Below are 13,918 nucleotides of genomic sequence, written 5' to 3' on the forward strand. Positions count from 1 at the left end.
CTCTCCGGCTCTCCCTGTGCTTCTCTCTCAAAACCAAGCACCTTCGCAATTCAAAGGTTTTCTTAAATTCCCCCTTTCCTTCTTTTTATTGCTTTTTTCCATTGTTTTATAATACTTCTTATGAATTTTGTGGATCGTTGTATCTTTCTGAAACCTAAGTGTAAATTTTCTGAGTTCATAATTAATTAATTTATTTAATATCTTACTCCGAGTACTAAGGATTTTGTTATTACATCAGATATGAGCTCCACATCAGATATTGAACTTTTTAAATTTGTTTTTATGTGTTGCTGTTTATCCAATTCTATGGGGCAGATTATACTCATATCAGTCTATGGCCTTTTACTAAATAATAGTACGAAGTGACATACAAAGTAGAATTTACAACAAGTCTTTCCTGGTTTATTGCGTTTGCTTCTTGACTTTGTTGATTGCTTATCAGTCATTACCTCATTGTATATTTCTTGGAACTAGTTGCCCTATCGCGCGCAGGCGCGCGCGATAGTTCAATATAGAAAATATCGTATCGTACTTCTTGATTTAGGGTTTGTTCTCTTACGTTGAAATTCAATTCAGTTCAATTCAGATCAGCTCAGTTCAGCTCAGCTCCTAATTTCCTTCTCTTATAAAATATTCATTTCAGTTCAGTTCAGCTCAGCTCAGTTCACCTCAATTCAGTTCAGTTTAGCTGAGTTCAGTCAATGAGAACAGACCCTTAAGCTTTATTTCGGTATTGTAAAGTTGAGTTGAATAGAAACATGTTTGTTTTTAGTTGCAAATGTTAAAATATTATTTTTTGTGAGTGGGTGAATGAAATCTTTTATTGCATTCCTATGGTTTGAGTTGAAGGTGCAATTTTATTGAGGGATTTTGAGTGATTAATGAGAAGGATATTGATGCTGAAATTGTTATTCGTGAGTTGAGATACATTGTTCAATTGATTTGTAAGGGTTATAGTTAAAGAGTCAATTGATTTGTAATTGTTCAATTGATTTGTTCAATTGTTATTCGTTATTTGAGATACATTGCTATGTATAGGCATATGTTTGGTCAATTGATTTGTAAGGGTTATAGTCAAAGAGTCAATATCGGTGAATGTATGAGGAATAATGCGTTTTAAAATATTTTGTAACTATCAATGTATATGTGAATTGTAATGTTTCCTTAATGAAATTATTTAAGGTTGCGTTTGGATACTCATATTCATTTGAAATTGTTGATTTCAATTCCATAATTTCAATTTCTAGAATTCAATTCCAAGTTTCATGTTTGGCAAACTTAAGAATTTCAAATTTGGAATTTCAAACTCTAAAAACTTGTTTGGGGAAATAAATAATTTCAATAATGGATTTCAAACTAAGGTAAAATTAAGTATTTTAATTAAGTATCTACAATATAAAATTCAACAAAAATATAACCTAGCAAAATCTAACTAGTAAGGTCCATCGCAGCAGCGTATTCATCGTGTTGCTCCATCACCTGTCGTTCTATCGAAAGCAAACAGAGTGCATATGTCGTCTTCTCAATGCACTTGCTCTAATATGCAGAGGCTTGGGGAACTTCCTGCAAGTTAAATTACTTCCCTTTTATACTCAAATTACTATATAAATAGCTACAATCATAATCCTAATATCAACAAAACAGTTTATTTCAAAAGAAATGACCAAAACAAAAAAATAATCCCTAATTAATCAATGTAACACACGAAAGAGCATGCTATGCATCAAATCGAAAATTCAATCAATTACACATATTTTAGATCAAAAGATAAATTCAATTCCAAAAATTTCAATTATGTACATAAATTAAAAAATTTAATCAATTACATCAAATCGAAAATTTAATCGATTACACATATTGTAGATTAGAAGACAAAATCAATTCCAAAAAATTTAATCAATTACATAAAATCGAAAATTCAATCAATTATATGAAATCAAAATTCAACAATAACTTAGCAAATTCATGGTAAAAAAAAATTAAGAAATAAGAAACTAACCTTAGAAATATAATTTAACAGTAGAGGAGGAGAGAGAAAAAACTTGAGGAGAGAGAAAGCTTGCATGAGAGAACTTGAGGAGAAAGAAAGCTTGCATGAGAGAGATTGAGGAAAGAGAATCTTGTATGAGAGAGCAGCAGAGAGTATGAAGAAGAGAGAGAGAGCATTCTTGGTTTTCAAATGATGGGGTTTTGGATTGGATTTCAAATGATGATATATGGACTAATGTTTTAATTGGGTTGGAATTGGGCCAATTCTAAATTCAAATGTTAGGTTGAGTCAAACAAGTTTCAAAATACTCCCAAGGCAATATATAAACATAATCAAGCAATTTCATGGCATAAAATTTGACAAACAAAGCAAATTGAGCAATATAAGTTTCGAATTTTCAAGAAATTCGTGAACAAACATGTGCAATATTCATCAAAATTCGAGTGAGTTTGGAAAAAACTTACATAGACCAGGAAACTAGATGAACAAAGCTTTGATTTGCAACAAATTTAAGCGAATTTGGTTGAGAAACGAGCAAGAACAAGCAATTCGAAGTTTTTCGCGGCGGAACTCGAAGAAATGAAACAGTAGCAGCAACACGGGGAAGAAAGGGGATTTATACAAAAATCCCGAATGCAGAGTCGAACGACAGCTCTATTGCCGGGAAACAGAGTGCAGCGTCTGGCGACAGAGCGAAATCCCGGCGCCAGAGATGTTGCAGCGGCGACAGAGCTCGAAGCCTCTCAAAGTGGTTATTTTGACCTCGTACAACAATTTTGGGTTCCTTGGTAAGCCAGTTAGCCTTTATAAGCAATTTGACATGATTTAGTAATCGGCTCGGTTACAATCGCATTAAGTGATCAGCTTGATAAATGATCGTCTTACTTAACTTAAAACGCCTAAACATTGGCTCACTACAAAGGTACAAACATACTGGTTCACAATTCAGAAGCACCGACATACTGGTTCACAAGCAGCAAAAGCGCCGACGCACTGGCATAGCAAAAGCAAAGTTCAAGCGAACTTTAAAGGATCGACAGGCTTTTGGTCTTAGGTGATACTCATCAGAGTATTATCGCAACAAATGAGGATAGCTTCAGGCGAAGCAATCTTCGATCATGTTCCCTAGCTTGTGGAAGATGGTCACAAAGCGCTAGAAGGTCGTTTCAGGCGAAGTAATCTTCGATAGGGTTCTCTAGCTTGCAGAAGTCTATCACGGCGGAATTGGAGGTAGTTACATGCGTAGCAGTCTTCAGGCGGTATCCTCTAGCTTGAGGAAGATCGTCAAAACAACAGCAGGATGGCGTTCCCTAGCTTGTGGAAGGTTGTCGCACCGGCAAATGCAACACAAATCAGTAACCTCCAGAGACGTGTGCTCGACGGTGAAAGATACGCGTTTCTTAACTCTCTTATCTGTTTTAAACTAATGCTAGTTTGCAGGTATCGGCGTTACAAGAATGATTTAGGGTCGCAGAACGATCTGAATCATTCTCCGTCCCTATTGATACTTTGACTTTTGTTTTCGAAACTTGCGTTTCTCCAAACTCAGTCAAAGTGGAGGCTTCTGTAGACACCCATTTGTGTCTCCCCAAAACCAAACCCACTGTTGAGTACCTTTCACGTCGAATCACAATCGAATGAAGTGAAAATGTGGAAAGTCTAGTGTTACGATTAATTTTTAATTCTTTTCTTTCTCTCTGTTTTTGAAAATCTATTTTATGGATTGCCAATCCAGTTTATTTTTGCCCATGGAAAGGGTTTAATAATAGTGTAGTTGGATTGGGTTCGAAAAGAGCTTTCCAACGATATATTATAAGCCCAATTCCGATGAATAGTGAGGAAGTTATGGCCAAATTACTAAACTGGGCCAGGTTTGATTTTTATATGCGGCCCAATGATCTAGGGGAGGGCCTATTATGATTTATTATTCCTATTTCAATTAGGATTGATTATAGTCTTCTAGAATCTTCTAGAAGGTTCTTTTGAATCCTAATTTGATTAACATTGATAAAATGAGTTTTAAGAGTTTTACTTAGAATAAAAGATGTGTTTTTAAGGAAATTACAGTTTTACCCCCTCGTACGCTTAAATTTTATCAAAATAAGAAAACGCGTGGAAAAACTGATTGCAGCGCCGCACTACAAGACTGTCGCCTGGCGTCGCGGCGACACGTATGTCGCCTGGCGACAACCTTGTCGTTTGGCGACAACGTCGTGTTTTGTTCTTTTCAAAACTCTAATTCTTTTTTATCATATCTGGCTGATTTTCTTTATATATAGCCTCTTAAACCTTCGTTTTCAATCACCAAATCTCATCAAGAAATTCTTGATACTCTCTCTCTCTTTTCTAAACTAGCCTTCTCTTGCGTGTATAAAGATGTACCCGATCGCTCTCCATTCAACCCCTTTATGTGAACAATGCCCTCCCAACTCACACTCTTGCGTGTATAAAACAATGAATGCTCAATCCTACTAGTCGACTCGAAATATGTCAAATCATAACCTGCATTAATAAACAACACTTTTACATTCATACAATTCTATGCACAAAGGTCGGAAGGTCTTTAAAGCTTGTAATGTAAGGCTAGGGAAAAGGGTAGGAATCATTTGGGAACAAGTGAGAGAAAAGCTATGCTTAAGGGAGAAAATCCTAATAAAACCCATGATCAAAATAAATAATGATCAACATCTCCTACATAACCAACTCTAACAAAAATCCACCAAACATACTCCAATCATAATAAACAATCCCAACACCTACAATTTCACTCATAAAAATATAATAATGAAGAAGTGGAGTGAATAAACAAACTTTATTTCCAAACTTGAATTTTTCATTGAAGTACTTATATTTTTTTTCTTTTGAATCAACCTCCAACTAGAACAATTGAACACTTTTTTTCCTTTTCTTTTGAATTTTCTATTGAACTTCACTTATTTTTTCCACATTTTTTTTTCTTGAACTTCTCTTTTTTTTTCATAGCATCATGCTTTATTTTTTCAAGAAAATATAACTCTCAAACTCATCAAAAATAAACATGATCAAAAACAAAACAACTTCTCAAAAACCCACCCAGATTGTGCAAATGATAAGCACACTACAAACTCCCTCACCTCACTCACTAATAGCTCCCCCAAGCCAAGCTTGGGACTAGTAACCATGGGGAAAAATAGGCTTGTAATGTGGCTAATAAAACAACAAAAAGTCAAGGCAACAACATGGGTAGAAAGAAGGGAACAAATGTATCTACAATCATCTGGAGGCTACCTAAAAGAATGAACGCCTTCGTCCTCCTCAATGTGCATAATAATGAATCATATAAACATTACTAATAGTTGCAAACCAATACTCAAATTCATTGACATACCAGGAACTAACACACATTCCTAATCAAATCAACTAGTCAAGCACTATATTCACAAGTAGTTGGACAAAATTGACGCATGTTAAGGTTCCAAGGCAATCAAACATCAAATCATGATCAACTAATCCACAATGCTTATCATCATATACCAAGAATCAAAACAATTTTCTCAAGTAAGGGGTACAGGGAAGCATGATTTACAATTCATTGGAACGTATTTTTGGATTTTTTTATTTTTCAATTTTTTTTTTGTATTTTTCATATATAAGAAAGCAGTAAAACTAACCTAGAAAGAAATAAATCTAACCTAAGAAACTCATCAAACATAAAAGAAAAGAGAAAAAGAAAAATACCAAATCCAAAATCTCCCCCAAGCCAGAATCAGACAATGTCCTCATTTGCTCGGAAACTAGCCCAGCATAGCTAGTCCAGATCATCCTCATCCATCGAGCCGAACCCTGCACCTCCACTGCCACCTGCACCACCTGCACTAGAAGAGCTACCACCTAAATAATCAGCATGAAAACTCCCCCCCGCCGGTCCCCCAAAAGGAATGTCCTGGCCGTACCCATGGAAGGCAGAATAGTCAGTGTAAATACCATGGGCAGTGGGATTCCTATCGTATCCCTGGGGTGGAGGTTGAAACTAGTCAGGGTGAATAGCGTCGTCGGGAATGTTGCCCCGACGAAAATAATCATCGTACATAGGGTATAGAGCTCTACCCTGGTTCCTCTCTAGGTACCCTAACCTCTGGTCTATAGAGCCTACCATCCCCCTAAGGTCAGTATGGGAATGCTCGATACGTCCTAAGACCTGACCTATACTCTGAAGGTCCCAAACTGGGTCAGAGTCAACATGAGGGACGGAGTGAGACATGCGAGGTGGAGAGAATGCCACCTCAGGCTGAGGCTGAGGCTGGGGTGGTGGAACTGGTGGTGGTGGTGCTTTCCCCCTAGAGTTGGCAACTAAAACATCATATGTGTAAGATGGTTGCCCTGGGGGAAAGGCGGTCAAGTCAGGACGGGGTAGGGGAAAGATGGGCAAAGGTTGCTCGCTCCCAGTCCTAATACACCAAAAGGGTGTCTGCTCGCTATCCGGTCGTACCCACCCCAACTCCTCAAAATACCTAGCATTCATATAGGTATCTGGTCCACAGTTGGTCAGTTGGTGGGGTCCATCCACTACAAAACCGGCCTTTTTCCCTGCTATTCGAGTGATAAGGCCTCCTAAACGGATGGGAGTTTTTGATGTGGTGCTGGCCGTGGCATGCCTACTCAGATGGTGAATAATAAACCTACCTATGTTCAATTTCCCGAACCCATACACATAGTGTCCTATGACAGCTAGTTCGTTAGTTTGGGCATTATGGGGCTCGTTCCTACCTAAAAAAACACAAACCCGCAAATCTTTGCCAGATTTTTGGGACAGGGTGATGAATAGGTTTGGTACTAGCATGTTGGGGGTCAGGAGTAGGCAAACCAGTCAAAGCATGATATATGTCACCCATTTTATAATCCGCATGCCATTGGTGGGGTAATTCACAATTTAATTCAAATAATTTACAAAATTCTACATAAGTTAAACTAATATTCCTATTGTTCAACCTAAAAATTAAATTCGGCCCATTTCTACTACTTACAACTTGTAAGGAAGAAAAAAATTCACAAGTTAGTTCTCGGAATGTAGGATAGTGCATATCAACAAATTTTCTCATGCCAATGTCATTTAAAAACCGTTTTACAAAATCATACAAACCAAACGATTCTAAAGTAGGGCGGTGTAACCACCGAGAAGGAATTACCTCACGCCCGATTAAGTGTTCTAGCCGCTCCTTTTGCTCTCGGCTAGCGATACGGATCGTCGGCCAATACGGGAGTTGCAAATCCGGGTCGTATTCCTCCCTCGAACTGGAGCTCCTACCGAAAATAGACCGAGCCCTCTTCGAAGCCATGGTAGAAATGGGTATAAAAATTTTTTGAATAAAATCTGAAAATTTTTATATGGAAATGTAGAGGATGAAGAGGGGATTAAAGATATGTAAAAAGTTTTGAATTTGATTGAGGAATGGAGGAGAAATCTTAGAGAGAAGGTAGAGAGAATTTGAGTTTTAGAGAGAGAAAGTTATGGAGAATTAAGAGTGAAATGAAAAAAGGGACGAAGAAAGAAGAGGAAAAGACGTCGGGTCCGTCGCGCCCGGTTGGGCGGGGGCTCGCCCGGTCGGGCGATCTAATTTGTGAAAGATGTTCATCTCTCGCGCCCGGTCGGGCGCAATTCACCCGATCGGGCGATTTGAATACTAGATTCGCGTCAATTCTCGCGCCCGGTCGGGCGGCCTTCGTCCGGTCGGGCGATCTAACGCTCGAATCTTCACCTCCTCTCGCGCTCGGTCGGACAACAGTCGCCCGATCGGGCGGACAAATCTATCCGTATATGACGAGTTTCGCGCCCGGTCGGGCAAAATTACTTGATTTTGAAGCCTTGCTCTCGCGCCCGGTCGGGCCCGAGGCTAAATTGTCGAATTTTGTATTTTCTTCTTTGCTTCAAATTTGGCTTACTCTTTTCCTTCAAAAATGTACAAAAAAAACTCATAGAAACTCATTAAACTCCCTCTTCTCTCCCCTCATAAGAAGAAGAAAGAAAAACTAGTCTAAAAAGCATGGTAAAAATACGGGTTGCCTCCCGCAAAGCGCTGGTTTATCTAGGTCCCACACGACCTTCTTACCAAGTATAATAACTAGGACCCTTGGCCTAACGCTTGATCGGGTGGTTTCTCACCCGGTCTAGCGGTGTTTAGGCTACGACGCGGCTTCCTGACATACCCTGTGGGACACCAATTCACTTTGTCTGGTGGATCCTCCTTGACTTGGACTGGGAGGTCTTCAATGCTGCGCACCAAAGGTCCCTCTTTGATCGAGGATTGCTTCAAATTGTTATTGCATTCAACACTTGCAACTCGATCTGGCGTAACACTTACCGTAGGCTCAAATCGCACAACTTGCTTGGTTGATTCCACCTTTTCGTCCTCAAAACCAAGACCAACAATGTAGAGTGCTCTTTTTATTGCATCAACTTCCTTCCGCCATTTGTCTATCTCATCTGAAAAGGATGCAACACAAGATACCGCCTCCAAGGGATCTTTTTCAAGAGCTTGGGGCTTGTTAGAATAATTCTCAACCACATTAGCACTAAAACATTTCTCCTCAGTCATGGGGATTTTAGGGGTATTATTAAGATTGAAAACAATTTTATCATCCTTTGCTGATAGTGTTAACTTACCACTTCTCACATCTATGATTGCTCCTGCGGTGTTAAGGAATGGTCTACCCAAAATAATTGGGGTTTTCATATCCTCAGCCATATCAAGAACAACAAAATCAACAGGTATATTAAATTTACCTACTCTAACAGGGACATCCTCTAAAACGCCTAAGGGGTATTTGAAAGAACGGTCGGCCATTTGTAGAGTTATATTGGTAGCTTTTAATTTACCCATATTCAACTTGGAACACACAGATAATGGCATGACACTAACGCTAGCACACAAATCACACAATGCATTATCAATCATTAGATTGCCTATATGACAAGGAATAGAAAAACTACCTGGATCTTTTAATTTAGGTGGAGACTTATTTTGAAGTACGACACTACACTCTGCAGTGAAAGCTACTGCCTCTACGTCACTAATAGACCTTTTCCTTGTCAATATTTCTTTCATAAATTTTTCATATGAAGGAATTTGTGTGATTAATTCAGTGAAGGGAACTGTTACCTTCAAATCTTTTACCACCTCCAGGAACTTACCAAACTGCTTATCCAAATTTGTCTTCAAGTGACAATTGAGGAATGGGAGTTTGATAATTGGCTTAGGAGTATTTTTGCTCTTGTCTGGAGTAGCCACCTTCTCTGGAGTCGTATCCTGCAATGTAGAATTAGATATGTTAGTATTATCCTTTAGCCCTGCAGGGCTATTAACTACATTGTTTGGTTTAACGGAATCAAGATTAGCATTATTTAATAAATCGGGTTCATTAACTCTGGGCATAGAGGGCCCTTCATAGTTTGAACCACTCCTTAGAGTAATTGCATAGGCTTGATCCGTAGGCCTGGTCGGCTGTGCCGGCAGAGCTCCCTGTTGGCGGGCTTGTAGAGTAGCGGAAAGTTGCGCAATTTGATTATCTACAATTTTATTGTGCGCTAGAATTGAACCAATTGTCGCATCTCTACTCTCCATGTGCTTTTTCATATTAACCAACATTGCTCTAATTTCCACCAAAGAAGGGTCGGAAGATGAGGAGGGTTGTTGTGGTTGGTTCTTCTGGCCACCATTGGGATGATAATATTTCTTCTGTTGTTGCTGTGGCGCCTGTGGTTCTTGTGGTGGTGGATTTTGAACATTAGTACTCCGGTAGGAAAGGTACGGATGATTCCGATACCCAGGATTGTAGGTGTTGGAGTATGGGTTATTCTGCCTATAGGCTTGGAAGGCATTAACTTTCTCCACGGGACTCCTGCAATCTTGTTCCCAATGACCTATAATACCACAATTTTCACAGAAAGCCTCATAAGAATTATTATTAATTGCATAAACATTAGCTACATTAGCAGAGCTAATATTATCTAATTTTTGGCATATAGAGGTCAGTTGAGCTTGCAAAAAGGATACAGAGTCAACACTATGCTTCCCCTTGTTAGTAAATCCTCTAGGATTCCCATATTGGGAATTATGTATCACCATATCTTCAATAACCTGACCTGCATCATCAACATTAAGATTCATAAATCTCCCACTAGCTGCAGAATATAAAATTATTCTAGAAGAATGTCCAATGCCATTGTAAAAGGCTTGGATTAACTGTCATTGTGCTAAATTATGGTGGGGGCATTCTCTTTGTAAGTCCTTGAACCTCTCCCAAGCCTCATATAAGGATTCATCGGCTTCTTGGGCAAAAATTTGAATCGCACTCCATAGTACGGCTGTTCTCTCTGCAGGATAATACTTGTTATAAAAATTCAAAACCAGAGTTTCCCAGTCAGTTATACCAAGTGCAGTTCTATTTAAGCCATTAAACCACAATTTAGCTTTTCCCGTTAAAGAGAAGGGAAAGAGAATCTCCCTGATTCGGTCTTGTGTAACCCCGGCTTGCCTGGTGGTATTACAATATTGACAATAGTCGGCAATGTGAAGATTCAGGTCTTCACCCTTAGCTCCACTGAATTGCTTCTTCTCTATCATCGTTATAAATTGAGGTTTAATTTCAAATTGTACCCCATCAAGAGCCGGAGTGGGGGTGAGATGTGGAAAATCTGTAAGCTTGGGTTGTGAGTAATCACTAAGCTTCTTTGGAACCTCCATCTCTGATTCTGCGTCTGATGATACCTCTGAATCGCTAAAACCAGTTGGAGGATCGCGGTTGTTTTGGGGTTTTTTGTACGTACCCGAATGGAGGGTATGTACGTCCCTCGGGAGATAGATCCGCAATGCAACACTCGAACGGCCCGATCACCTGTAAAACAACGGACCCCGGGGGGCCGGAGGTCCGCCTCCGACGATCAAGTTAGTGATCGATGTAATGTATTTTTAGAGAATAAAATAGAGAGAAGGGAGAGTGATTGTGGGGGGCATGGCCCTTAGAGAATGAATTCACCTCCTTGAACTGATATGAAGATCGGTATTTATAGAGCATTGGGATGTGTGCCTTGTAGGTCATTTAACCTAAAAGGCTCTAGGTTTATGGGCTTAGAGCCCTTTATCACTCTTCTATCATTGAGTGACACGTGTCATGCTCTAATTGGCTCATAGAGAGCTGAGCTTGCGGACACGTGTCTCGGTGGCATCGGCCCACATATAAGAGGGTAATTTTACCCCAAACATTAGCCCCTCGGAAGGGGTAATTTCTCTTTCAAGAGGAATTGCTCCTTTCGAAATCAAGGCTTTGCAGCTTGTTCAAAAGCTCTTTGGTCGGCATGTGTCTAGGTCAATAAAAGAGAGATTTGATTAACTTGGAAAATTTGATACCTTATATGGTATGACATTTTCTAAGTTAATCAATCATAATAATGATTGCCGCTTGAACTAGACAGATGACGACTTTCATTTCTTTATGCCCCACTATGGTAGGATATTTTCGAGACGTTTGATATCTCATAAGGCAGGAGGCGAATGGCCGCCTGACAAGACAGGAGGCAAATGGCCACCTGGAAAGTTTTGTAATTATACTTTCAATGTCCTTTTACCCCATTGGGAGGACTTGTATAGTTTCTGAAGGTAATCTAGGTAAGAACTTCGGCCGGTCACCTACTGATGTCTTTTAGACATTCGGTTCCCAAAAACTTAGTCGTTCTTTAGATTACCCAGGTCAGGCGACTATGAGTTGACCAATTAGGTCGTTCAATCTTTACCGTCTGCATGTGTTCGTAGAGCAATGTGCTACCCAAATGGGAGATGCTTCTCCTCGACGAATTCGCCCCAATGGACGTCGCCGGTTATCTGACTCATGTTGGAGCAGACGGCCTTACTCATGTTGGAGCAGACAAATTTATAGAAAACAGATAACCATCCGGCCATTAGCCTTATGTCTTTTTAAGACGGTTTGTATAGCCACTAAGTTTTTAGCATAGTTTATTATCCGACCATTGGCCTCGATAGCCTCTAATCATGAAACAGTAGTCGTTTTCCATTTGTACTAGAACAGTTGGAAAACTCTATGCTTTTTAGATTTCACTTTAGATTAAATCAAACAACTGCGAGTGCTGCCTTAGCATTCGGTAGGGCTGCTTGATGTTTTAGTAGAGCAATGTGCCACCCAAATGGGAGATGCTTCTCCTCGACGAATTCGCCCGAATGGACGTCGCCGGTTATCTGACTCATGTTGGAGCAGACGGTCATACTCATGTTGGAGCAGACTGTGGCCGTCGGCCTCTAATAATAATAATATCCGACCATTGGCCTCACGTCACCTGGACGTTAGTTTAGCTGCTAAGTTTTAAACTTAGTTTATCATTTGGCCATTGGCCTCACGTCACTTGGACGTTTGTTTAGCTACTAAGTTTTAAACTTAGTTTATCATCCGGCCATTGGCCTCACGTCACTTGGACGTTTGTTTAGCTACTAAGTTTTAAACTTAGTTTATCATCCGGCCATTGGCCTCACGTCACTTGGACGTTAGTTTAGCTACTAAGTTTTTAACTTAGTTTATTTAATTAATGAATCAATATTCAATAATAATATTCAAATAAGCTTTAACCGTCTTACTTGAAGGACCATGAAAGGCCGGTTGCCGAGCTTAACCGAATACGAAGGTTGCTTGACATTTATGCCGCTTGACCATAATACTCCCAAAGAGTCGATCCCACAAATATACATGCGGCTTCTTACATATACATGCGGCTTCTCATGCTCTCATCGGTGAGAGTAAGATACATACTCTTGAGGTGATGTTGCTCCACTTATATGAGAGAGCAACTTCACATATAAACATACGGCTCCACACCACTTAAGTTAACTTGCAGCTCATAATAATGCTGCTAGCCCACTGGACTCCTTAAGGTGAGTCGACGTATTTTCTGCCTGGAGCATATGCAATCACAGCCGGATTTGGAGTTGCTTTAAATGCTTAAAAATCGGAGTCGGAGATATTTCAGCTCCTTGCTAGAGTGCCATGCGGCATCTGTCGCTTGCTTTCAATTTAGTTTGCCTCCTATGCTAACTCATACAAGATAGGACGCAAGTTCTCGAAATTCGGCTGCTCTTTCCCATTTGCGGCTACTTGGGTAAGCTTGCAAAGTGCCGAGTGTAACAAAATACCACAATGGCTTCATGTTTTAGTGTTACAAACGGGCTAGAGCTGCTGTCAGACGGTAGTAGCCAGATGCTCTGCTTCTTTGACATGTATTCCTTGATAGCACTAATTTATATAAAAGGAAGCCCCTGCTATAGGTAATGGGAGCTAAGCAGCCCCTGCTCACACAGACGAACACATCCAACTTGGCATTAAAGCTGCTTGTGTATAGCCGAGATTCAATACCGTCTGACCCTTGTATAATATATTCTCAAGTAATAAGCTACCCATGTATAATATATACTTAAGTAGTGCCGCATGCTTCTTTTTTTTTAATCATAATAATGATAATTATTGATTCGCATAATACTCATGCGGTGTTTCAACCAAGTAGTTGTCCAGCCATGTCACACATGTTTGAGCAAACTCTTGGCATCACACTCGGCTCCATGGTCGGGTGCCTTGCACAACGTATCGACCTCTCGGCTTTCAAGCTAAGAGATGACTATGTATGTATGTTGCTGCTCGGATACAAGAGATTGAGGTTTCCCTCACATTAAGGGGAGCTTGCTCATTTCACTCGGCTCTTATGCCGCTTGTATTTGAGTTTAGCATGGCACTTAGTTGCCGCTTGACAATCATGTCACTGACTTTGCAACTTATTTGGCTTAGTAGCCGTTAGACTAAGCTCACAATGATGATAATGATGATCAGAGCATCCGGATGTGTAGGGGAACAAAGCAGCCCCAATCATCGAGCTCGATGAGCCAATGAAACATCCGG

This window comes from Chenopodium quinoa, unplaced genomic scaffold (assembly GCF_001683475.1).
Source record: "Chenopodium quinoa cultivar QQ74 unplaced genomic scaffold, ASM168347v1, whole genome shotgun sequence".
Taxonomy (NCBI): Eukaryota; Viridiplantae; Streptophyta; class Magnoliopsida; order Caryophyllales; family Amaranthaceae; genus Chenopodium; species Chenopodium quinoa.